Source organism: Pseudophryne corroboree, chromosome 3 (genome assembly GCF_028390025.1).
Source record: "Pseudophryne corroboree isolate aPseCor3 chromosome 3, aPseCor3.hap2, whole genome shotgun sequence".
NCBI lineage: Eukaryota > Metazoa > Chordata > Amphibia > Anura > Myobatrachidae > Pseudophryne > Pseudophryne corroboree.
In genome coordinates, this window is record NC_086446.1 from 153,055,518 (window position 1) to 153,083,356 (window position 27,839).

The window sequence follows — 27,839 nt, forward strand, 5'->3', positions numbered from 1 at the left end:
CATTTTACTACATACGACTTACCATCAGGGGTCTGGAGTTTTGGCTGATGTGGCTTCGTTGTCAGGGCTTTTATACTTACTGTCATCCGCTTATCCCCCTGTGACTCCCTGTGCTTAATGATGTTCCGATCGTGCTCGATAGCGGACTCTCTTAATGCAGCCACCAAGATACCTCTCCAGTTAGGTTGAGTGGTATGTACCCTTGTTCTCAATGTTTCCTTTAAGCCGTACATTAATACTGAGACCGCTACCTCCCTGTGGTGTACATTTTCCCTAATGTCCTCGACCCCAGTGTATCTAGCCATTTCCTGCAGTGCTCGATGGAAATATTCAGACGCCGTTTCACCTTCTTTTTGTCTTATGGAAAAGATTTTATTCCACTTGACAACAGTAGGGAAATATACTCCTAATTGTAGATTGATCTGTCGTACATTCTCCTGAGTGTATTCATCAGTGAGAGGTACTTCTACGTCTAATTTACAATCAGTAATGAATTTCACGGGGTCAATATTGGAGGGTAAACATGCCCGTAGCACTGTTCGCCAATCTTTGTTTGTGGGTTCGGTGGCGTTACTTAATTCTCTAACAAACCTCTGACATGCAGCTAGATCCTTTCTGGGATCAGGAAATTCAGACATAATTGTCCTCAATTCTGTCCGGGACCAAGGACAATGCATAGCAATGTTCCTGATGGGAGTGACTCCCTGAGCGTCAGTCCTCCCATTGGGGACTGCGATCACCCTGACAGGATTTAGTTCAATTACATCATTCTGAGTTGCTTCTACAATGTGAGGTGCAATTGTCTCTACATAATGTACTGTACCGTACTTACCTGTGGACACAACCTCACCTACTCCTCCACTAGGGGCCTTCACTACTCTTATTGGTTGGTCCGTGCCCACCTGGGTGTCTTGTATGGTGGCTGCTAGAGAGAGTGCCGATATCATGCTGGGCTCATCTTCTTGCTCGCAGTCCTGAGGGAAGTTTAAGAAGGGATACAACTTGCACGGGTTAGCATTAATACATTTATCAACTTTACTGTTTCATATATCAGTATGCCATTGTCTGTAGCCACTTTCTCCCCTGTAATATACGGTGGTGGTGGTGGTGCGGTTGCCATCAGTTTCCTGCTAGGTTTAGAACCGGCTGCGTGAGCTAGTTCCCTCTGCATATCACCCTCTTGCTACCATAAATATAAACAGTTTGTGTGTCTGACCCTTTGTTTTCGGGACTTTATCAGACATATCCTAAACCTTAAATTCTGCAACACCCTCTTGTTCAAAACTGCCTACCCTAGGGAATGGTTCCCTATCTTCCGCAGTCATACGTTCCCATTCATTGCATAAAACCTCTGTGTGTGATCCGTACTTCTCACACATTATGTACCTCGCTGACCCTCTGGGCCGCGGAACATCAACCTGAACCCTGGTTGAACGTCCCTTACTTGAGCAACTGGCCCCCATATTTTGCAGGTATTGCCTTCTCAGCTAATTCCTACAAAAAAAAACAAAATACTCAATATAAGGCAACGGTGAAAGTTCAACGAGTGCTCTCACCCACTCACGCTCACGTTGGCCAATACACCTAAACACTTTCATCAGCGCCGGTACATACCCAACCTAGGGCCCCTGTGTAACCTCTATTCACTGGAAGTATATGGGAGTGACTTACCCTTCCCAGTAAATATTGGTCGTTGGTGATTTCCTGAGTGACCAGTGAAACTCCCTTAAAACAATTTTTTTTTACACAAATCACGCTTGCTACACTCGGTGCTTATGATCCCGCGATTTTACGCAAAGTTCGTAAAAAGGGTATCACACTGAGCTAAGTATTGCACCCACGAACGTGAGGTACAATTGCACAGCGTATAAGTAACTGTTACTTATTCGCCGTACGACCAATGGAATCGTTATTCAGGCTGCGAAACCTCAGCCGGGGCGTACCAATCAAATGGCCTATATGGGTTTCTTCGCTAACCCCTTGTGGCTGCGGCACCTAAACAAAACCTCGCTGACCTTTTGGTCTGCGGTACTCTAAACCTTCGCTGACCTTCTGGTCTGCGGTATCTGCTACCTTGCTCCTTTGTACCTTAATCAATGTTAACGTGAGCAAGCCAGTCTTACGCCACCAAGTGTCCAATCACCTGGTGTGGTCTCCTACGGGATCCCGAATTCCCTGGGTCCACAAAACCTTTATTGTTTGCACACTCACGTTCGTTCACTCAAATACACTTTTTGTTTTTTCTGTACAGAAAATTAACTTTAATTCAGGTGAACAGCCTTAGTACCAGAGGTAATGCAGTAAAAAAGGTTTTATTTAAACTAAATCTTGGACACTGAACAATTTGTGCTATTACCGCGTGGCTACCATTTCACTCCTAAATTAAGCAATGCTATTGTCTAATTTGTACTTAGCGGCCTGATCCTTACGCACGTTGCGTAAGCACGCGATCGTGCGTACGTCTTTACGTTGCGTGAGCAGTCCTGTCCTTTGTCCGAGACATGTGTACAAAAGACCGTACGTCCGCAATAGTACAAATCCCACACTTCTATAAATGTAAGCGATATTACCTATAATCGCTCACTTAACACAGCACACAGTTTCTTCTGTATAAACCTTTACAACTCGGCCAGGCTGCATGTGCGTCTTACACTTATTTCTTAAATATTAACTCTATATTTTAACTAAACAGCAACAAATTTTCCAGTACAGGTCAAAATGAATCTAACAATCAATACTTATGGCAATAATGCGAGTAGATATGCAAAGTACAAAATACAGGTGTATACGTGTGATGTGTGCGCATTTGGCGCCAAACAGAAATTCACAGACTTTAAAAATAACTTTGCGTTCTTACCTTATGGATCCCACCAGCATCCCTACAAACCATGCAGAGCAGATGCTTATCTTATCAGCACTTGAGAAAGAATTTACCAGAGTATCCACCATCCAGGAGAAGGCTTACATGGATACCTGTCCGCCCTTTGCTGATAGATAAAGTCTGCTGTACCCTGCTAGGCTGTGGGTATGAGGAAAAACAGGACGATGCCCCCAATTGATAATGTCGATATTATCTTAAACCACAAAGCTATACCTCTAAACACACTCTTACCATTTAGCCGCTATGGCCGCTAGACTGAATACACGCGCTACGCACTTTGTACGCTATTTGCGTACAGAGTCCCATACGTGGTACGTACTTGGCGTACACACGCCGCGCTGAGTGTACAAAGTATGCACAGCGTGCGCGCACACAATTGATAACCTTTAAACCTTATTAGTAATACAATGTAATAATATGGTTACACTTTAAACGTTTATGCAGCAAAGCACTGCAATGATGTTATACCTTAAACCTTAAGTAGCGCAGACGGTATAAAGTACCCGCAGTGCGTACACCTTATTAATACTTATAAACCTTATACAGTAGACTTCCGGTTCCGGGTGCATGGAGTGAGCTGCTCCATCTCACAGCTCCGCTCCGTGTCCGGCTACTTTGCCACTTTTACAAGGCCTTACCGCCTCCAAACCTCACCGCTTTAATCCTCCCCACCTGGGATCTACCTGCGATGGACAAATTTGTAACAGCCACGCAGCCGCCGCGCTCACAGCAGCAGGCGCTGCTACAAGTGAAGAGAGGAGCGGTTCCTGTCATGGCGCCGGACGGCGTCTCCCTCGATCACTCCCCGGCATCCAAGAAGTCTGTGGCGGACACGCAGGACTCTGATCCGGCATCCTCACCCAGGCACCGTGACAGCCTGCTTCTGTATGGGGATCTGGTGGACGCCATCTCATCCACCATGGGCCCGTTACTGACCAAGGCGGTGAGTAATATTACAGCGCAGCTGCAAGACTTTATCACACGGTCTCCACAGCGGAGAACAGGATAGGCTCCATGGCCCACAATATTGCTGATATGCAGTGTGAAATTAAACATCTTGAAAAAGACAATTATGCCTTTATTAATAAGCTGGAGGAAATCGAAAATCGTTCCAGACGGAATAACATTAGAATCGTGGGGTTGCCTGAATCCCTGAAAGGGGCCTCCTTGGAGAATTTTGTCACTAACACTTTACCCACCCTCCTTGGTATTCAGGATGCCTGTAAAGAAATGGTTATAGAACGGGTGCATCGTATTGGCCCCCCTCCCCGCCAGAATGACACCCGCCCCAGAGTGACCATCTTTAAATGTCTGAGTTACACACATAAGTTGGAAATATGGCTTACCTCCGGGAAACAGCCTGTCCTGAATTGGGAAGGCAAAAATCTCAGACTTTTTCAGGACTTTTCTGCCGAATTGACGAAAGCACTACGTGCCTTCTCCCCTATCTGCTCCCGGCTCATTGCCGACAAGAAAAAATTAGCACTGATATATCCCGCTAAATTAAGGATCTTCGACAAGGATAGACATTATGACTTTACCACCCCGGATGACGCTGCTGATTTCCTATGTGAAGGTCGCTCTCGCTCAGATGCGGACATCTCTGACCCTAACTGACCCTGCGGATCTCACCAGTTTTCGTCCCTCCGCTGTTGCTGCTCACCGCCTGCATACTGTTCTGTCCCGAAGTTTGAGGCTCAAGTCTTTGCAATTTTTGTTCCTTATATTCATACAAGGTTCCTGCTCCATTACATGTTGTCCCGCCTTCAGAAGAGGTTTCAGGATCTCAATTCTCCACGGGCACGGAGGGAGTAATGCTCCGGGTTTATGTTAGTTTGGTCCCTGTACCTATGGGTTCTCCAAATGTTTCCGGGCTTCCGAAAGTTATGTGAATGTTTCATAACTGTCCTGAACACGCTAGTCGGGTTCTTTAGTGTTTTGTCTTTGTCTTTGTGTGTGTGTGTGTGTGTGTGTGTGTGTCCCTCTGTTGTTTCCCAGTGTCCCACCTTCTCCCGGCCCCTCTATAGGCTCTACTAGTTCCACGCTCCTTCTCCCTGGATACCTTACAATTCAGATTACAATGCATGTGTATACGTAATGGCTGAAATTAAGATTGGGTCCTTACATGTGGGGGCTTTAACTCCCCTGCGAAGTGAAGGAAAATTTTGCTGTACTGTAATAGATTACATTTAGATATTGTTTTTGTTCTGGAGGCACACTTGGTTCCTGCGGAAATGTTGAAACTACAAATGTTGGGGTGGAAATTATTAGCCAGTGCTTCTTTTAATTCCAGGTCCCGTGGAGTAGCCATTTTGATTAAACGTCAGCTCCCTTGTGAGCTTCTAAAAATGATTCCTGACACGGAAGGCAGGTTTGTCATCGCACACATTACTCTACACTCCAAACGATACACGTTATGTAATGTATATGCCCCGACAGTATACAAAAGACACTTCTTTGTGAAATTGATTACGCTACTGACACCTTACATGGAGGAAGGTCTGATGGTCTGCGGTGATTTTAACCTTATTTCAAATGTTTACCTAGATAGATCATCTGCCCCCTCCCACTCTTTCTCACTTCCCAAGTACGGTATTCCCCATTTTACCACACAATTGTCCCCAGTAGACATCTGGAAAGTTACAAATCCCACTGTCAAAATGTATACCTGTATGTCTGCAGCGTATCACACCCTGTCCCGCATAGACTACCTGTTGCTGTCCCTTGCCTTGTTCACGAGAGTCTCGTCCGTGGAGATTGAGCCGATATCTGTCTCGGACCACTCTCTGCAGTGGTTCTCTTTACACGTTTCTGACGAACCCCCTAACAAAATCAAATGGCGTTTCCCGTCCCACCTTTTGACCTCCTTAGAATTTAAATCTATGCTTCAAACTAGTTGGGAGGAATACCACACAAATAATCAGTCCCACGCGATTGACAATCCCCCTCTATTTTGGCAAGCAGCTAAGTCGGTCTTACGGGGAAACATTCTGTCATATGTGGACCGCCTCAACAAATCTTATGCCGCCACTTATTTATTATTGCAGAGCCGGTTGTCCACAGCCTACTCAGCTTATTGCCAAAGCCCTACTGTAACCAGTAAGCAGGTATACCTCACTGCTAAGACTCACTTCAACGAATACTTAAACAGTAGAGGTTATAAATCCTTATATGCGGTTAATTATCGCTACCACTGGTTTGGAAATAAGTCCGGTAAACTGCTAAATAACATGTTAAATGGCACGAGACCCTCCTCTTTAGTTCACCCCCTAAGGAAACCAGACAGATCCCTGACATCCTCTAATATCCAAATTTTCTCTGTCCTCAAGGACTTCTATGCTTCCCTTTACTCACCTGGCCCTTCTCTATCCCCTGAGAATGTCGCATTCGCATCCTCCATGTCTCTCCCTGATTCTGACTACGTTCCCTCTAGATTAGCCACGTCTCTAGATACAGATTTGACAGCCCCCATAAGCCCAATGGAAGTCTCTTGTTTGGTTGGGACCTTGAAACAGGGGACAGCCCCAGGCCCCGATGGATTTGGTAGTAGCTTCTACAAACTGATGCTTCCGTGCATTCAGGACACATTGGTGCTAGTTTTTAATCACATATTGCGGTCGGGTCAGGCCCCTTTATATTTTAATGCTGCTTATATCAGAGTACTACCCAAACCAGGTCGAGACCTGACCCTGCCAGCCTCTTATGGGCCGATTTCCTTGATGAACTCGGATTATAAGATTCTTACTAAGATTTTGTCTGAAAGGCTTAAAAAGATTTTACCTTCTATTATACATCCGGATCAAACCGGGTTTATTTCAGGTAGGCACTCGGTCCTGAATGTACGGAAGGTCATATCGGCAGTACAACACTTACAACACACCTCAGGCTCTTCCCCACCAGGCGTCATCCTGTCACTGAACGCAGAGAAGGCCTTTGACCTTGTTCTGTGGTCACACCTTTTTAATACCATGTCTAATTTTGGGTTTTCCTCTACCTTCATCTCGTATATTAAACTTTTATACTCTAACCCCTTCTCGCAGATACTATGTAACAGCCAGATTTCGGACCGCTTCCCCTTACACAGGGGTATGCGACAGGGGGGTCCTCTTTCCCCTCTCCTCTTTGCAATTGCCATCGAGCCACTTGCTATCCTACTACGCAACTCCTCTGGTTTTAAAGGTATAACAATCTCCAACTGCGTATTAAAAGTTTCCCTTTATGCAGATGATATGCTACTCTTTGTCACGGACCCGCTTACCTCGATCCCACACATTATGACCCTGATCGAAGCCTTCAAATCAGTTTCCGGCTATAAGGTTAATGTAGAAAAATCAGAATTGATGCCGATAGGTTCATACACCTTAGATCTAGCCTCTGCTCCTGCTTTCTCCCGGTTTCAGATAAGCATGTCTCAAATCAAATATCTTGGGGTCCATGTCACCAGAAGGGTAGAGGACTTATATAAGGCAAATTTCTCCCACATTATACAAAAAGTGACTGCCTTGATGCTGTCATGGAACCATCTTCCTTTATCTCTATTGGTGAGGGCAGCGGCGGTGAAGACTGTTATATTCCCTAAAATATTTTATATGATCCAAATGCTACCTGTTGCCCTCACCAATGGTGATATCCTTTCCATCAACTCCGCCATCTCCTCGTTTCTATGGAATGGAAAGCGCCCCCGAATTGCTCTGGCCAAACTTATGCTTCCCAAAAAACTGGGAGGCCTGGGGATTCCTGATTTCAAATCCTACACCGCTTCTGTTTTCTTCCGCTATGCTGGCGACTGGTTGCTAGATGACTTCACCTTCACAGACGTAACACTTGACAATGCCATTTTTGCTCCTCTCTCCCCCGTGGCACTATTGCACCTCAAATCCTCTAGTATCCCTCCATCAGTGTATTCAAATATCATGTTTCATGATACTTACATCAACTAGATAAGTCTTCACAAGAAACTGAAAAGGGATTTTCGGTTCTCCCCATATCTTCCCCTCTGGGGTAACCTTGACTTCTCCCCCTCCCTGAACAACCCTGCATTCCGGGTTTGGAGACAAAAGGGTGTGGCTCTCGTGAACAAGGTCTTCGACCCAGGTGGCAATATCATCCCCTTCGCTGATATCCAGCAACAATTCTCCCTTCCCAGCAGCATGTTTTACCTATACCTCCAGGTCAGACATTATGCGCAATCACTCCCCCGCCCGGTCCCCACTCCGACTAATACACACATCATTCTCCATCTCCTACAGTCCCGTTCAACCATAGGATACAGACTTAATTACATCTATCCCCGGCTCATCTCTGCCAAACCAGAGGTCACCCTACTTTCAAAGAAAATATTCTACAGCTGGGTCACGGATATACCTTCCCTCAATACATGTTCTGATCTCATGTTTGCCCGATACTTCGCATACTCTAAACATCTGCAATCTGCCTACTTACAGGAAACCCACTTTAGATTTATTCATAGGGTCTACATATCTCCCGCCCAGAGGAAACACATGTCCAGTAATGAACCAGGTGTCTGTATGAAATGCTCTATGTCTAATGCAAAGTTTTTTCACTGTTTTTGGGGGTGCTCCAAAATATATAGATTCTGGTGTAAGTTAATAGGATATATCAACGAAATTCTTAATGTCTAACTCTCACCCTCACCTGAAGCATGTTTATTATTTTGGTTTGACGGAAGGGTGCTGGGTCCTCAAACCCATACACGAATCCCCTTCCTTGTCATTATTTTAACTCTGGCAAAAAAGTTAGTTCTACTTCATTGGATTAAAAAAACGGCTCCTACTATACAAGATGTCACAACTGAGGGCCTGAGCTGACGGGAGGCAGCCTCAGTTGTAGGGGCTGAGATGTACCGGAACCTGGGAGGTTGTATCAGACCCCTGGACATGTAAGTAACATGAATAATAACTGCCCGAAGGCGTGACCACAACAACTTGGATAAAAGTCAATGATGTTTATTATGACAACTCCGCAACACAGCAGCAGTAAAAGAAAACGTAAAAGTCAGCAAAGAATAAATACAGTTCCTGGGTACTACAGGATGGCAGGAGCCACAGGGCACTGGTAGTGTGAGATAGTTCTTATGATCTTCTAGATGGAAAGTCCTTACCAGGCCCGACTGTAGCAATGGAGATAACCCAGGATTGTGCCAGCTGGTGTTCCAGGAAAAGCTGGGTTGCTGAAGATAAAACAGCTGCTGTGGATACTGGCTGGAACCAGACTGTTGTTAGCACGGAGTGGATACTGGCTGGAACCAGTTAAATAATAAATGAACTTGGGAGCGATGAAATATGAACTGAAATGTAGAACTTGAGAGCGGAGAAATAATAATACCGGTGGAGAGTGGTAAAGTGTAGAAAGGACACCGGCCCTTTAAGGGAAGCTGTACTCTGCTGGAAGCTGAGCTGGAAGCAGGTAATGTTGTAGCTGGAAACAGATGAATCCACAATGGATTGGAGAGTCAGGCTACACCACAGGTGGAATGCTGGTGCGGGTCTCTATGGTGGAAGTCTTGAGACAGGAGCTGGAACCTGGAAGACAATCACAGGAGAGAGACAAACAGGAACTAGGTTTGACAACCAAAGCACTGACGCCTTCCTTGCTCAGGCACAGTGTATTTATACCTGCAGCAAGGAAGGGATTGGCTAGGCAATTATGCAGATTATCAATACTGAGAACAGATTGGTGGAAATGATCAGCTGACAGAATCCAAGATGGCTGCGCCCATGCAGACACTTGGAGGGAAGTTTGGTTTGTAATCCATGTGGAAATGAAAACAGTAATGGCGGCGCCGGCCACCGGAGACAGGAGGCGCCAGGCTGACAGATGCACATCCAACCACGCGGACACAGCGGAGGCCGCGGCTGACGCAATCGCCACTCAGACACTCTGCATGCAGAAGTTCAGGGACGGCGGCGGAGGCCGCGGGAGACGCCATGCCAGGTGTAATATGGCGTTTACTGTGACAGCGTCCCAGAGTGACAGGAGAGGATACAGGAATGTACACATCAGGATAACAGATGGGATCCGGTCCTGGAGCGCTGAGCCAGCCTTAGGAGGCATCTGATGGGTAAGAAATGGCGTCCAGATACCCGGATCGTGACAGCACCCCCCCCCCCTTTAGGAGTGGCCCCAGGACACTTCTTTGGCTTTTGAGGAAACTTGGAATGGAATCTCCGGACCAAGGCAGGAGCATGGACATCAGAAGCATTGGTCCATGAACGTTCCTCAGGGCCGTAACCCTTCCAGTCAATAAGATACTGTAGTTGACCGTAACGGTGACGTGAGTCCAGGATCTTGGCCACTTCATACTCAACGCCTCGTTGAGTTTGGACTTTCGGAGTTGGAGGAAGTGAGGAATGAAACCGATTCAAGATCAGCGGTTTCAACAGGGAAACATGGAATGTCCTGGGTATCTTTAAGAAGGGAGGCAACTGGAGTCTGTAAGCAACAGGATTGATGACTTGTTCAATCTTGAAAGGACCGATATAGCGAGGTGCAAACTTCATACTGGGAACTCTTAACCTCAAATTCTTCGTGGATAACCATACCCGATCACCCACCTTGAGAGCAGGAACTGCTCGACGCTTCTTATCCGCAAACTTCTTGTACCTGAACGATGCCTTGAGCAGAGCTGATCGTACGCTCTTCCAGATATTGGCAAACTGATGCAAGGTGATATCCACTGCGGGAACAGAAGTTGCTGGAAGCGGTTGGAACTCAGGAACTTTAGGGTGGAATCCAAAGTTAGTGAAGAATGGTGTTGAAGCAGATGAAGAATGATACTGGTTGTTATGACAGAACTCGGCCCAGGGAAGTAATTGAACCCAGTCATCTTGAGAGGAGGACACATAGATGCGGAGGAAGGCCTCCAAGTCCTGATTCACCCTCTCGGTTTGACCATTGGTCTGAGGATGGTAAGCCGTGGAAAACTTTAGCTTGACTTGGAGGACTTGACATAAACTTCGCCAGAATTTGGCTGTGAATTGAACTCCTCGATCTGAGATAATTTCTTCAGGAAGACCGTGGAGTCGGAAGATCTCTTGTATGAATACTTGAGCCAACTTGGAAGCTGACGGAAGACCGGTGAGAGGAATGAAGTGTGCCATCTTGGTGAACCGGTCAACTACCACCCAGATGGTATTGAACTTGTTGCACATGGGTAAGTCTGTAATGAAATCCATCGACAAGTGGGTCCATGGTCGACGGGGAACGGATAGTGGAACCAGTTGCCCCGCAGGCGACTGGCGGGATACTTTATGTTGGGCACACTTTGGGCAAGATGCAATAAACTCCAAGACGTCCTTTTTCAGAGTTGGCCACCAATAGGACCTAGAGATAAACTCCAGGGTTTTTTGGATACCTGTATGTCCGGCAAAACGGGAAGCATGGGCCCAATGCATGAGCTTCTTCCTTAGCATCGGCTTCACAAAACTTTTCCCTGATGGGGGCGTAGAGTCCATCCCTACCGTGGAGAATGCCAACGGATTTATAATAGGATGCTTGTCTGAAGACTCTGACTCATTTTCTTGCTCCCATGAGCGGGAAAGGGCATCGGCCTTGCGATTCTGAGAGCCCGGACAGAACTGGAGTTTAAAGTCGAACCTGGAAAAGAAAAGTGCCCATCTGGCCTGACGAGGGTTGAGACATTGTGCGCCCTTCAGGTATAAAAGGTTCTTGTGGTCTGTAAGTATGGTGATTGAATGAGAAGCTCCCTCCAACAGATACCTCCACTCTTCTAGAGCGAGCTTGATGGCTAGCAACTCCTGGTCGCCAATGGCATAGTTGCGCTCAGCTGGGGAGAACTTCCGGGAGAAGAAACTGCAAGGGTGTAAATGGCCATCTTTAGCCCTCTGAGATAACACCGCTCCTACTCCAACGGAGGAGGCATCCACCTCTAAGATGAAAGGAGAGTCGATGTCAGGCTGTTTCAGAACAGGCGCAGAGATGAACCTTTGTTTTAAAAGATGAAATGCTTGCATGGCTTCTTCAGACCACTTGGACGGGTTAGCACCCTTCTTAGTGAAAGCAGTAATAGGCGCCACAATGGTGGAAAAGTCTCGTATAAACTTTCGGTAATAGTTGGCGAACCCTAAGAACCTCTGGACCCCTTTGAGGGTTAAGGGTACCGGCCAATTTTGGATTGCTTGTAGTTTCTCAGGATCCATCTCTAGTCCGGAACCGGACACAATGTACCCTAGAAACGGAATGGACTTGACTTCAAAGACGCATTTTTCTAATTTGCAATAGAGATGATTGACACGGAGACGGGACAGAACCTCTTTAACCCAAAAACGATGTTCCTCTAAATCGTTGGCAAAAATGAGGATATCGTCTAGATAGACCACGACATGACGGTATAGAATGTCTCTGAAGATCTCATTGACAAAATGCTGGAAGACAGCTGGAGCATTGCTCAATCCGAAGGGCATGACGAGGTACTCATAATGTCCGTCACGGGTGTTAAAGGCGGTCTTCCACTCGTCACCCTCACGGATCCGGATGAGATTGTATGCACCTCGCAAGTCCAGCTTTGTAAAGATGGTAGCTCCGCTAACTCTGTCAAAGAGCTCAGTAATCAGGGGTAAAGGATAACGGTTCTTGATGGTAATGTCGTTCAAACCTCTGTAGTCGATGCACGGCCGCAGACCACCATCTTTCTTTTTTACAAAAAAGAAGCCTGCGCCGGCTGGAGAAGAAGAAGGTCGAATGAACCCCTTTGCTAGGTTCTCTTTAATATATTCCTCCATAGAATGCGTCTCAGGCAGAGACAACGGATAAGTTCGGCCTCGAGGTGGAACCTTCCCTGGAACGAGATCAATCGGACAGTCCCATTCTCTATGAGGAGGAAGGATATCAGCAGAAGCTTTACTGAACACATCCGTGAAATCTTGATATGGAGGAGGTGGAACATCAGACGACCTGGGGGAGGAAGAACAGACAGGCAATACTTTAAACAAACATGTCTCAGCACAGGAGGAACCCCATGCCAGGATTTGCGTAGTCGTCCAATCAATTGTAGGATTGTGAAGACGGAGCCATGGAAGGCCCAGGACCACAGGATGTGTGGCTCTTGGAATCACTAAAAAAGAAATAAGTTCGGAATGAAGAACTCCCACTCTCAGACGAACTGGTAGAGTCCTTAAAGAAATGACTGCATCAAAAATTTTGCTGCCATCCACGGCAGTTAAAGAAATGGACGAAGGAAGTCTCTCGGTGGGTAGGGACCACCGTTTAACATAGGCTTCGGTAATAAAGTTCCCAGCTGCTCCGGAATCAAGGAGGGCAATGACGTTCCGATAACGTTGAGCAACTTGAAGCGAGACTGGGAGATTACAATCTTGAGGAGATGGAGAGGAGATCATTACTCCTAGCCGGCCCTCTCCTTGGCGAGCTAGGATTTGGAGTTTCCCGGACGTTTGGGACAGGCATTAATGGTGTGAGACGGAGCTGCACAATAGAGACAGAGAAACTCGGAGAGACGTCTTCGGCGCTCAGCAGGAGTTAAACGGGAACGACCAAGTTGCATGGGCTCATCTTTAGATGGTGACAGTTGACGAGGAGGAGGAGCAGAAGATTTTGGAGCAGATGATCTTCCACGCTCAGTTGCTCTCTCTCTGAAACGTAAATCAACTTTCGTGCAGAGTGAGATTAGCTCATCTAACTTAGAAGGTAAGTCTCTGGTAGCTAACTCATCTTTAATACGCTCAGATAAGCCATGCCAGAATGCAGCATACAGGGCCTCGTCGTTCCATGCCAGTTCGGATGCCAGGATCTGGAACTGTATCAGATATTGTCCTACAGTACGTGACCCCTGGCGTAAACGGAGAATCTCGGATGAAGCAGAGGTTACCCGGCCTGGCTCGTCGAAGATGCGCCTGAATGTTGACACGAAGGCAGTGTAGGAAGATAGCAGGGTGTCGGACCTCTCCCATAACGGTGATGCCCAATCAAGGGCTGAGCCACTGAGAAGAGAAATAATGTAGGCAATTTTTGTACGGTCACTGGGAAAATTGCCAGGTTGTAGCTCAAACTGAATCTCACACTGGTTGAGAAATCCCCTGCAGAATCTTGGAGATCCGTCAAATTTTGCTGGCGTTGGAAGATGAAGACGTGGAGCAGAAATGGGTAAGGTGGGTGGGGTTATAGCTGGAGTCACTGTGGTTGACGCACCAGACGCGCCTGATCCACGGAGAGTTGTCTGAATCCCATCCAGCCGAGTAGAGAGATCCTGGAGACAGCGGATGATGTGGCCCTGTGCAGCCTCCTGATGTTCTAGTCGGGCTGCCAGTTCTTGCATCGGCCTGGCCGCTTGATCCTGGTCTCCGGCTGGATTCATTAGGTCAGTGCTTACTGTCACAACTGAGGGCCTGAGCTGACGGGAGGCAGCCTCAGTTGTAGGGGCTGAGATGTACCGGAACCTGGGAGGTTGTATCAGACCCCTGGACATGTAAGTAACATGAATAATAACTGCCCGAAGGCGTGACCACGACAACTTGGATAAAAGTCAATGATGTTTATTATGACAACTCCGCAACACAGCAGCAGTAAAAGAAAACGTAAAAGTCAGCAAAGAATAAATACAGTTCCTGGGTACTACAGGATGGCAGGAGCCACAGGGCACTGGTAGTGTGAGATAGTTCTTATGATCTTCTAGATGGAAAGTCCTTACCAGGCCCGACTGTAGCAATGGAGATAACCCAGGATTGTGCCAGCTGGTGTTCCAGGAAAAGCTGGGTTGCTGAAGATAAAACAGCTGCTGTGGATACTGGCTGGAACCAGACTGTTGTTAGCACGGAGTGGATACTGGCTGGAACCAGTTAAATAATAAATGAACTTGGGAGCGATGAAATATGAACTGAAATGTAGAACTTGAGAGCGGAGAAATAATAATACCGGTGGAGAGTGGTAAAGTGTAGAAAGGACACCGGCCCTTTAAGGGAAGCTGTACTCTGCTGGAAGCTGAGCTGGAAGCAGGTAATGTTGTAGCTGGAAACAGATGAATCCACAATGGATTGGAGAGTCAGGCTACACCGCAGGTGGAATGCTGGTGCGGGTCTCTATGGTGGAAGTCTTGAGACAGGAGCTGGAACCTGGAAGACAATCACAGGAGAGAGACAAACAGGAACTAGGTTTGACAACCAAAGCACTGACGCCTTCCTTGCTCAGGCACAGTGTATTTATACCTGCAGCAAGGAAGGGATTGGCTAGGCAATTATGCAGATTATCAATACTGAGAACAGATTGGTGGAAATGATCAGCTGACAGAATCCAAGATGGCTGCGCCCATGCAGACACTTGGAGGGAAGTTTGGTTTGTAATCCATGTGGAAATGAAAACAGTAATGGCGGCGCCGGCCACCGGAGACAGGAGGCGCCAGGCTGACAGATGCACATCCAACCACGCGGACACAGCGGAGGCCGCGGCTGACGCAATCGCCACTCAGACACTCTGCATGCAGAAGTTCAGGGACGGCGGCGGAGGCCGCGGGAGACGCCATGCCAGGTGTAATATGGCGTTTACTGTGACAGCGTCCCAGAGTGACAGGAGAGGATACAGGAATGTACACATCAGGATAACAGATGGGATCCGGTCCTGGAGCGCTGAGCCAGCCTTAGGAGGCATCTGATGGGTAAGAAATGGCGTCCAGATACCCGGATCGTGACACAAGAGTTGAAATCTCATCTTCTCCAGTTAATGTATTTTGACATGAAATCTTTGCTTCTCAATGAACCATTGTCTCTCTCCACATACCACAATAAATGGGACTCATTTCTGTGTTCGTTGGACACTCAATCAAAACGAACATTCTCTCTATACTTTGGGAACCAAGACTGGTCCAGAATACAATCCCACTTTGTTTGCTGAATACCTCCTGCTATTCCACCTCCTTGCGTGGTACCATAACCTGGAATCTGCTACACTATTACGGTCATAGGTACTTAGACAATCGCTTCCTCTCCTTTACAGTTTAAGATTGTATCCATATGTCAGTCATTTGCTTATAATACATTGTACACTGGTATCCTTGGTCTATCCCTCCTCCATACTCCTCCCTCCCTTTCTATCCTATTTCCCCTCCCCAACCCCTGGTTCTAACTCCTTTTGTTCCTGTCTCATCTTTTGGTCTGTCTGTAATGTCTTAACAAATCTGCAGTTTTAAAAGTATATGTTACTCTCGCTCAATACTTGAATACATGCCCTGTTGGTTGGTTTACTTGTACCTGTTACAGGGAGTGTCTCCCATTGTGAGTGTAAAAATTGTTCATCTTTGAAAATACAATAAAATGTGTTTACAAAAAAAAACCTTGGCCCTCATTCCGAGTTGATCGGTCGCAAGGCGAATTTAGCAGAGTTACACACGCTAAGCCGCCGCCTACTGGGAGTGAATCTTAGCTTCTTAAAATTGCGACCGATGTATTCGCAATATTGCGATTACTAACTACTTAGCAGTTTCTGAGTAGCTCCAGACTTACTCTGCCTGTGCGATCAGTTCAGTGCTTGTCGTTCCTGGTTGACGTCACAAACACACCCAGCGTTCGCCCAGGCACTCCCACCGTTTCTCCGGCCACTCCTGCGTTTTTTCAGGAAACGGTAGCGTTTTCAGCCACACGCCCCTGAAACGCCGTGTTTCCGCCCAGTAACACCCATTTCCTGTCAATCACATTACGATCGCCGGAGCGATGAAAAAGCCGTGAGTAAAAATACTTTCTTCATAGTAAAGTTACTTGGCGCAGTCGCAGTGCGAACATTGCGCATGCGTACTAAGCGGATTTTCACTGCGATGCGATGAAAAATACCGAGCGAACAACTCGGAATGAGGGCCCTTATACAGTTAAATACTCTTTAAACCCTAGCAGGGAAATGAGGACACAACACCGATATGTAGTTGAACCACAGGGTTCTAAGGCCACAGTGGATTATTTCAAAAGGTAAAACAGTACAAATTATACACTACAGGCTAACAAGATAAATCTACAACAGAATAATGGCTACAGAGAATGTACATACGTGAGAATGTTCGCAAGCGCAACCCGGCCGGTCCTCCGCTTGTCAGGTAGAAATCGTTCAGAGTCTTCTGACCGGCCAGGCAACAACGGGCTTTTTATACACAACTTACATACACAATACAATGGTCACTGTAATCTTATTATCCATTGGACACAGAGGTGCATCTTTTCATTTCAGGAGAGGTCATAGGTTGATTTGAAAAGGTGGGCGATGTCTTTTTCAACTGCTCTTGTGGGTGGTATCCTCTGGATTCCCGCCGCATACATAATATACAGTAAATACAGTTAATATCTTTATTCTACTTTTGCACATAACTATACGCAGGAACATGCGATCTTTCTCTAACCAACACCGGAATGTTACCCTTAAAATACCCTACAGCTGGATACTAGACATCACCTTATAACCTTCGTATGTCCCCTCCTATCATGCAAAGGCAAATCCCTTAGTCCTGGAATCATTTAAACTGTTGATACTTGCTGATGTGGTGTAGGGGAACTATGTGTACAAAATGCACTATTTGGGTTAAATATGTAATGTTGTGATAACCCTCTATGCGCTCACAAACTCCGCCGTAAATACCCATATCACGCGCATGATCGCAGGAGCGATCCTACGCAAATTGTGGATATGTGCACGCATGGCGGAATAAGTGCACGCACAGCGGGCATGTGTAAGGGGTTAGTACATGGTGTATGCATTACAATATTTTTCGACTTTGGCACCCTCATCAGGCTTTTGTAGAAGCAGCTGGAGAAATTGAAGGAGGAGTTAAGACAGAGCAATTCCGCTAAGTATGTGGGACTTGTGGATGGAGCCCTTCATTCGCTTTGCCAGGATTCAAGGGTGGTCAATCTGTTGAAATCAGAGCACTACATTTTGGCCACTGTGCTCGATCCTAGGTTTAAAGCCTACTTTGTATCTCTCTTTCTGGTGGACACAAGTCTGCAGAGGTACAAAGACCTATTGATGAGAAAATTGACAACTCAGGCAGAAAATTGGCAGAAAATTACTTGCCAGCAACTCCTCCTTCAATTTCTCCCGCAACTGGGGCTGCAAGGAAAAGAATAAAATTTCCTAGCAAACCCACTGGCGGTGATTCAGGGCAGTCAGGAGCAAGTGTTGACATCTGGTCCGGACTAATGATGCTGCCAACAATTACTGACATGTCTACTGTCACTGCATATGATGCTGTCACCATTGAAAGAATGGTGGAGGATTATATCGGTGACAGCATCCAAGTAGGCATGTCAGACAGTCCGTATATATACTGGCAGGAAAAATAGGCAATTTGGAGGCCCTTGCACAAACTGGCTTTATTTAACATAAGTTGCCCCCCCCCCCCCTCTCCAGTGTGTACTCCAAAGGAGTGTTTAGTGCAGCCGGTAACCTTGTCAATGATCGGCGTTGGAGGTTACTTCTACAAAATGTGGAGTAAATGATGTTCATCAAATCTAATTATAACCTCCTCCAGGAAGACCTTTACAAGCAATTGCCTCCAGAAAGTACACAGGGCTCTGTGATGGTGGATTCTGGTGGGGACAAATTAATACTCTGTGAGGATGTAAATACTGAAAGTGGAAAGGAATCGGAGGATGAGGATGACATCTTGCCTCTGTAGAGCCAGTTTGTGCAAAGAGAGATTAATTGCTTCTTTTTTGATGGGGGATTAATTGCTTCTTTTTTGGTGGGGGCCCAAGCAAACCAAACATTTCAGCCACAATCATGTGGCAGACCCTGTCGCTGAAATTACTGGCTTGTTAAAGTGTGCATGTCCTGTTTATACTGCATAAGGGTGGGTGGGAGGGCCCAAGGACAATTCCATCTTGCACATCTTTTTTTCTTTATGTGCTCTTTGGGGTCTAGTGTTTTTTAAAATAAAGTTTATTTGCGAGATGACAGAGATACATAGAAAACACAGAAGAAGTTACCTGCACAGAGGTCTCCATGTATCATACATCAGAACAATATCAATATAAATAAAACCATAATAGCATCAGAATGCATATAAAGACTGTTACAAAAGACAAGAAATAAACACCTCAAAAAAGCAAATTCTATAGTGTCATCTCTCTTTTTTTCAAATATTATGAGCATAAAAATCGAAAAGATAGAGAAAATTTAGAAGAGCAAAAGAACACAAAGATAGAATAGAAAAAAAGGCGAAGCAGAAAGAGTAAGAGAGAGAAGAGAAAAGAAGGAGATTATGAAAGGATTGATGAATGATTAATTGGACTGAATAGGTGAGTAAACTAATTAATTAATTAATAAATGAATTAATTAATAAATGAATGAATGAATGAATGAATGAATAATGGACCAACCCAACTGGTCAGACCAGTACTCAGATAGCTAGGTAAACCCATAGAGGGGTATCGGCTTGTGCAGACAAATGGAGGGGTCCTAACCCCTCAACTAAATGAGACCTTAATATAGGAAGTCCAGGGATCCTAGACTTTAAGAAATCTAGTGGATGAGCCTTTCAGAGTGCTTGTGATATATTCCATCTGTCACAACTGAGGGCTGATGACGGTGACTGGAAGCCTCAGTTGTAGGGGCTGACTGGTACCGGAATTTAGGAGGAGAGTGTGGACTCCTAGACATGCGCACAGTAGTAGTAATAGAAGCCCGAAGGCGTGACCACGACAACTGAAATAACTTTGAAGGTTTTTATTAAATAAAAGTCAAATAAGGTGCATTGAAATAATACTGTCACCAGGGATAAAGAACATACTGCTGATTGAGACCAGTAATCCGAAATAAATAAAAAGTTCTGTATAAAGCTTGAGGACTCAGGTGAGGACAAACGTGATGATGAGGATGATTCGTGAAGCTGTAAATAATGTAAGTGTTCGTGAGTAAACAGAAGATGAAGATGAGGTTTGTAGGTAAATGGGAAATGCAGCTGGAGTTCGCTGGTAAATAAGAAATGCAACTGGAGTTCGCTGGTAAATAAGAAATGCAGCTGGGGTTCGCTGGTAAATAAGAAATGCAGCTGGGGTTCGCTGATAAATAAGAAATGCAGCTGGGGTTCGCTGGTAAATAAGAAATGCAGCTGGGGCTCGCTGGGAAGCCAGAGTATACACACTACTTAGCACTGGATGCGGGAACACAGAGAAGGAGGCTGCTCCACAAGCTGGATACAGGAGAGCTGGAATACACCGCAGGAGAGAACCACTGGAGAGTCAGGCTGAGCTGCAGAGAGAGTCCACAGAGAACTGCACAATGGAGTAGCTGAAGGAAACAGAAGCACTGACAATCTTCTGGATGTGGATCCAGGATATTTATACCCACGGCTTAGCAGGGATTGGTGGGCAATTAGGCTCCAGCACTGTCAGCACTGCGGATAGGAGGAACAATGTCATGTGATGAAGTCCAACATGGCTGCGCCCATGAACACACACACAGAAGGGGAACTAAGTACTTTAGCCATGTAACAATGGCGGCGGAGGCCGCAACAGCAGAGCTTCACGCGCCAAGACGCACACAGCGGCCACAGGAACGGCAGAGACACATGGAGGACGTGTATCCAGGAGAGGTCCTCGGATGCGGCGGTGATGGCCGCGGAGGGGCTGAGAGCACCGCACATCCGTGAGTACACATACCCGGGTGAATGCTAAGACCAGCGCTGCAGGCCACAACCAAGGTCAAAGCCTAGCCCTGGCCTGCTGAGCCAACCTCAGGAGGCACCTAATGGGCATAAAATGGTGTCTCAGTACCCGGATCGTGACAGCACCCCCCCCCCTACCCTTTAGGAGTGGCCTCAGGACACTTCTAAGGCTTACGTGGGAACCTGGAATGGAATTTTTGGACCAATTTAGGAGCGTAAACATCAGATGCATTCGTCCAAGAACGTTCCTCAGGACCATAGCCCTTCCAATCTATTAGATACTGGAGACGACCCCATCTAATACGAGAATCTAGTATCTTGGCGACTTCGTACTCAACACCGCGTTGAGTCTGGACCTTGGGAGTAGAGGGAAGCGTGGAATAAAACCGATTTCAAAACAACTGGCTTAAGGAGAGAAACATGAAATGTTTTAGGCACTTTCAGGAATGGAGGTAGTTGCAGTTTGTAAGCCACCGGGTTGACAACTTGCTCAATCAGAAAAGGACCGATGTAACGTGGAGCAAATTTCATACTCGGAACCCTTAGTCGTAGATTCTTCGTAGACGCGGTCACCAACCTTAAGGGCAGGAATTGCCCGACGCTTCCTATCTGCAAATCTCTTGTACTTAGAGGAAGCTTTCAAGAAAGCTGAGCGAACATTCTTCCAGTTATTTGAAAACTGTTGAATCGTGATGTCGGCTGCAGGCACAGAGGTTGCTGGAAGCGTCTGGAACTCAGGAACCTTTGGGTGAAATCCGTAGTTGGTGAAGAATGGCGTGGAAGAAGACGAAGAATGGTACTGATTGTTGTGGCAGAATTCAGCCCATGGGATTAGTTGAACCCAATCATCTTGGGATGAGGATACATAGATGCGGAGGGAAGCCTCCAAGTCTTGATTCACCCTCTCAGTCTGTCCATTGGTTTGAGGATGATAGGCTGTAGAGAATTTTAGCTGGACTTGGAGAGCTTGACAAAGACTTCGCCAGAACTTGGCCACAAACTGAACACCTCTATCGGAAATTATCTCCACAGGGAGACCATGTAGTCTGAAGATCTCTTGAATGAAGACTTGTGCCAACTTGGATGCTGATTGGAAGACCGGTGAGAGGAATGAAGTGAGCCATCTTGGTAAACCGGTCTACTACTACCCAGATGGTGTTGAATTTATTACACATAGGGAGATCCGTGACGAAATCCATCGAGAGATGAGTCCATGGATGATGAGGAACAGACAAAGAAACCAGTTGCCCAGCGGGTGACTGGCGGGGTACCTTGTGTTGGGCACATTTCGGGCAGGAGGCCACAAATTCAGTGATGTCCTTTTTTAGGGTCGTCCACCAGTATGACCTGGAAACAAATTCTAAGGTCTTACATATGCCCGCATGTCCGGCAAAGCTAGAGGAATGTGCCCAAAGCAAGAGCTTCCTTCTGAGAGCCGGCTTTACGAAACTTTTCCCTTGTGGGGGCATAGAGTCCATCCTCACTGCGGAGAATGCCACTGGATCGATAATAAAATGCTTGTCAGTAGTTTCAGACTCATTTTCTTGCTCCCAGGAGCGGGAAAGGGTATCAGCCTTACGATTTTGTGACCCTGGACAAAACTGTAACTTGAAATCAAATCTAGAGAAGAAAAGTGCCCACCTGGCTTGGCGAGGGTTAAGACATTGGGCGCCTTTTAGGTACAGAAGGTTCTTGTGATCCGTCATAACGGTTATGGTATGGGAAGCACCCTTCAACAAGTACCTCCATTCTTCCAAAGCTAGCCTAATTGCTAAAAGTTCTTGATCGCCAATGGCGTAGTTGCGCTCAGCAGGAGAGAACTTTCGTGAGAAGAAGCCACAAGGATGTAGATGTCCATCTTTAGCTCTTTGAGACAGTACTGCGCCCACTCCAACAGACGAGGCGTCCACCTCAAGGATGAAGGGCGAGCTGGTATCAGGCTGTTTCAAAACCGGAGCAGTGATGAATCTTTGTTTCAACAAATGGAAAGCTTGAGTAGCATCCTCTGGCCATTTAGAAGGGTTAGCACCTTTTCTAGTAAGAGCTGTAATAGGCGCTACAACAGTTGAAAAGTCTCGAATAAATTTCCTGTAGTAGTTGGCAAACCCTAGGAACCTCTGGACGCCTTTAAGGGTTACAGGAATTGGCCAATCTTGGATCGCTTGAAGTTTCTCGGGGTGCATTTCCAGACCGGAACCGGATACAATATACCCCAAAAACGGGATGGATTTGACTTCAAAGACGCACTTTTCCAGTTTACAATACAAATGATTGGCTCGGAGACGGGACAAGACCTCTTTCACCCAGAATCGATGTTCCTCCAAATCATTCGCAAAGATAAGAATGTCATCGAGATACACCACAACGTGACGATACAAGATGTCTCTGAAAATTTCATTTAAGAAGTGTTGGAAGACCGCTGGAGCGTTGCTGAGTCCGAAGGGCATGACGAGGTACTCGTAATGTCCGTCACGGGTGTTAAAAGCGGTCTTCCACTCATCACCCCTTTGGATTCGGATGAGATTATACGCACCCCTCAGATCTAACTTGGTGAAGATAGTGGCTCCACTGACGCGGTCAAACAGCTCGGTGATAAGCGGCAGAGGGTACCGATTCTTCACTGTGATGTCATTCAGACCCCGGTAGTCAATACAAGGCCGCAGGCCACCGTCTTTCTTCTTTACGAAGAAGAAGCCTGCGCCTGCTGGTGAAGACAAAGGCCGGATGAATCCCTTTGCCAGATTTTCCTTAAAATACTCCTCAATATAGTGGGTCTCAGGTAGCGACAATGGATACGTGCGTCCACGAGGAGGAATTTTCCCTGGGATAAGATCAATAGGACAATCCCATTCTCTATGAGGAGGAAGAATATCGGCTGAAGACTTGCTGAATACATCGGTGAAGTCCAGATATGGAGAAGGTGGAACATCAGAAGACTTAGCAGAGGATTTGCATAATGGAAGGACCTTTTGCAGACATGTCTTGGAATAAGAAGGACCCCATGCCAGGATATGGGTCGTCCTACAATCAACTTGGGGATTGTGCAGACGAAGCCATGGGAGGCCTAGAACCACAGGATGAGTGGCCCTTGGGATTACCAGGAAAGAAATCATCTCGGTGTGTAAGACCCCTACCTTCAGACAGATAGGTAGGGTCTTGGAGGTAATAACAGCATCAGGAATCCTACTGTCATCCACGGCAGTTAAAGAGATTGGTTTTAACAGTCTCTCAGTGGGTAGGGACCACTGCTTGACAAGTCCCTCCGTAATGAAGTTTCCGGCTGCTCAAGAATCCAATAAGGCAATAAGATTCTTGGTACACTGAGCCACCAAAAGGGACATGGATAGATTGCAGTCACTTAGAGGAGGAGAGGCATACATTACTCCTAGCCGACCCTCTCCTTGGTGGGCTAGGATTTGGAGTTTCCAGAACGCTCAGGACAAGTGTTAATGAGGTGGGAAGATGCAGCACAGTATAGGCAAAGGCGGTTAGATAAGCGTCTTCTATGCTCTGCTGGAGACAGTCGTGAATGACCTATCTGCATAGGTTCGTCTTTAGCTGGAGATGGCTGACAAGGAGGTGGAGTAGAAGGAATCTTATGAGCTGTTGACCTGCCTCGTTCCATAGCCCTCTCGTGGAAGCGTAGGTCTACCTTGGTGCAGAGCGAGATAAGCTCATTCAGCTTCGAGGGTAAGTCTCTGGTAGCGAGCTCGTCTTTGATGCGTTCTGACAGACCTTGTCAAAAGGCAGCATAGAGGGCTTCCTCATTCCAGGAGACATCAGATGCCAATGTCTGGAATTGTACTAAATACTGTCCAACAGTTCGTATCCCCTGACGCAGTCGAAGGATCTCAGAAGAGGTAGACGACACTCGACCTGGCTCATCAAAATGCGTCTGAATATTGCCACGAAGTCAGAGTAGGACGATAGCAGGGTATCGGATCTTTCCCATAGGGGTGAGACCCAGTCAAGGGCAGAACAACTGAGTAGTGAGATGACGTATGCCACTTTAGCGTGGTTCGTGGGAAAACTGCTGGGCTGTAGCTCAAAGTGGATCTCACACTGGTTCAGGAAACCCCTGCAGGCTATCGGGGACCCATCATATTTGGCTGGTGTCGGCAAGTGGAGACGTGGAGAAGAAATGGGCATGGTGGGTGGGGACACCACCGGAACTACTACTGTACTACGTACTACTGGACGCCCCTGACCCACGGAGGGTAGCTTGAATCTCATCCAGTCGTGAGGAGAGGTCCTGGAGACATTGGATCACATGGCCCTGTGCAGCCTCCTGATGTTCAAGACGGGCTGCCAGTTCTTGCATTGGCCTGGTCCCTTGGACCTGATCTCTAACCGGATCCATTAGGTCAGTGCTTACTGTCACAACTGAGGACTGATGACGATGACTGGAAGCCTCAGTTGTAGGGGCTGACTGGTACCGGAATTTAGGAGGAGAGAGTGGACTCCTAGACATGCGCACAGTAGTAGTAATAGAAGCCCGAAGGCGTGACCATGACAACTGAAATAACTTTGAAGGTTTTTATTAAATAAAAGTCAAATAAGGTGCATTGAAATAATACTGTCACCAGGGATAAAGAACATACTGCTGGTTGAGACCAGTAATCCGAAATAAATAAAAAGTTCTGTATAAAGCTTGAGGACTCATGTGAGGACTAACGTGATGATGAGGATGATTCGTGAAGCTGTAAATAATGTAAGTGTTCGTGAGTAAACAGAAGATGAAGATGAGGTTTGTAGGTAAATGGGAAATGCAGCTGGAGTTCGCTGGTAAATAAGAAATGCAGCTGGAGTTCGCTGGTAAATAAGAAATGCAGCTGGGGTTCGCTGGTAAATAAGAAATGCAACTGGGGTTCGCTGATAAATAAGAAATGCAGATGGGGTTCGCTGGTAAATAAGAAATGCAGCTGGGGTTCGCTGGGAAGCCAGAGTATACACACTACTTAGCACTGGATGCGGGAACACAGAGAAGCAGGCTGCTCCACAAGCTGGATACAGGAGTGCTGGAATACACCGCAGGAGAGAACCACTGGAGAGTCAGGCTGAGCTGCAGAGGTAGTCCACAGAGAAGTGCACACTGGAGTAGCTGAAGGAAACAGAAGCACTGACACTCTTCTGGGTGTGGATCCAGGATATTTATACCCACGGCTTAGCAGGGATTGGTGGGCAATTAGGCTCCAGCACTGTCAGCACTGCGGATAGGAGGAACAATGTCATGTGATGAAGTCCAACATGGCTGCGCCCATGAACACACACACAGAAGGGGAACTAAGTACTTTAGCCATGTAACAATGGCAGCGGAGGCCACAACAGCAGAGCTTCACTCGCCCAGACGCACACAGCGGCCACAGGAACGGCAGAGACACATGGAGGACGTGTATCCAGGAGAGGTCCTCGGATGCGGCGGTGACGGCCGCGGAGGGGCTGAGAGCACCGCACTTCCGTGAGTACACATACCCGGGTGAATGCTAAAACCAGCGCTGCAGGCCACAACCAAGGTTAAAGCCTGGCCCTGTCCCGCTGAGCCAACCTCAGGAGGCACCTAACGGGCAGAAAATGGCGTCTCAGTACCCGGATCGTGACACCATCGAATGGATGTGTCAGATTCTGGCAATAATCTCATCTTTTGTAGGGAGCTCAGGGGATCTCTATTGATCTGCTATGCAGCATCTATGGAAAAACAGAGGGTGGTATTAATCTGTGTCCAGGGCGCATAAAAACACAGAAAATAGAATAAAACTTAATACATCCCTTGTGAATGGGAATGCAGTATCTTCTCCAATTTGTGCTGGCCGGGGAATTCTTTCGTTCAGGTGAATCTTCTCTTTATAAATGACTCCCAGTTTATGTCGAGAGATAAAAATAAAGAGAAAAATGTGTAGCACCGTTTTCAACAACCAGGGTTAAATTTCCACACAATGAGGTTAAGGGCGTACCCCACTCACACAGAGACAAGTAAGTGGGTTCCCGTAATGGTATCTTTGTTGCTGTCTTTGCAATCCCCTCAGATTAAGTTCACGTAGTTGAGCGTACCTAAATCTCACACTAAGTGTGGGGAATATAAACATATGAGGGTATCTTCCCAGACAGTTTTGATGCGTACCCTAACTTACACAGAACAAGGGTAGAACATTCATATAGCGGTATCTTTATATAAGCAAAATTCCTCAGGTGCGTACCACAACTCACTCAGTATAAGGTAGTTGACTCCTATAAAGGTTTCTTTGGCCAAACCCACCAGTATCCCTTTAGTGGATCAGAGAGAGGAGGAGTAGTTCTTTCTCCAAAATACCATGCGAGAAAAGGATAATGGTCCCTTTTTTCTAAAACAAGTTTTTTATTCCAGACACAGTCCAGTTTTTACAAAAAAAGACCACCACACTTGGTGACATAAAATATAAAAAAAAATAAAAATACAATGAAAATTCCAAAAGAAGAATTAAGATGATAATCAGCGTGATTTTTCCTTTTTCCAAGAATACTACTCACAGTACAGTCGTCCAATGCGTTTCGGTCTCAAATAGACCTTTGTCAAGAACTGTCTGCACTGTGAGGAGTCTGCATATTTATGATATGAACCTCCAATGAGTGAGTAGCCGGAAGTGACATCATTAATTACATGATATGGTAATTCCACTTAAAAACATAATTTCAAACCAAAAAAGAAATCCACAATACACATGTAAATTATAACTAGTACAAAGCATAATGAAAATAGCAGCAGAAAGCACTGTTTAAACATCTTTCTTTCCCATTGAAAAACGCGGGTCTAGGATTCTGGGAAATGTAGTTCCCTTCGGGAACTACTCGTGGCCATATAAGGAGTTTCCGTCCGGATATTGCACTGCACAACTGCTCTGTGCATCTTCCCCTTAGTTCATCCCTGAAAGTCCGTTCCGTTTAGAGAGAGATGCGGCGGAAGTGACGTATCGCCGTTTTCTACTTCCGCTTTAAGGAATTGTGGGATTTGTAGTTTAGAGGGGAGCCGGCGCAGCCATTTCTCATAGCGCTCTGATGCTTGTACTCGTTTGAGTGAAGGGTTAGCATGGTAACCAGCCGGTCTTTTCTATTCCATTCAAACATGACAAGATTAGCTAATGTAAACAGAAAAAAACAGAAAAAAAGGATGAGTTGAGCATATTGATAAACATAGGCTTTCTATACAGATCTGAAATAACAAGTTATTAATAAATCACACCTTAAGGAAACGAAGGACTTCCTTAAACTGTTAGAGTCCGTTCAGTGGGAGGAAGGAGATATTCTAGTGACGGCTGATGTCAGCTTCCTCTACACTCATCAACCATGATGACG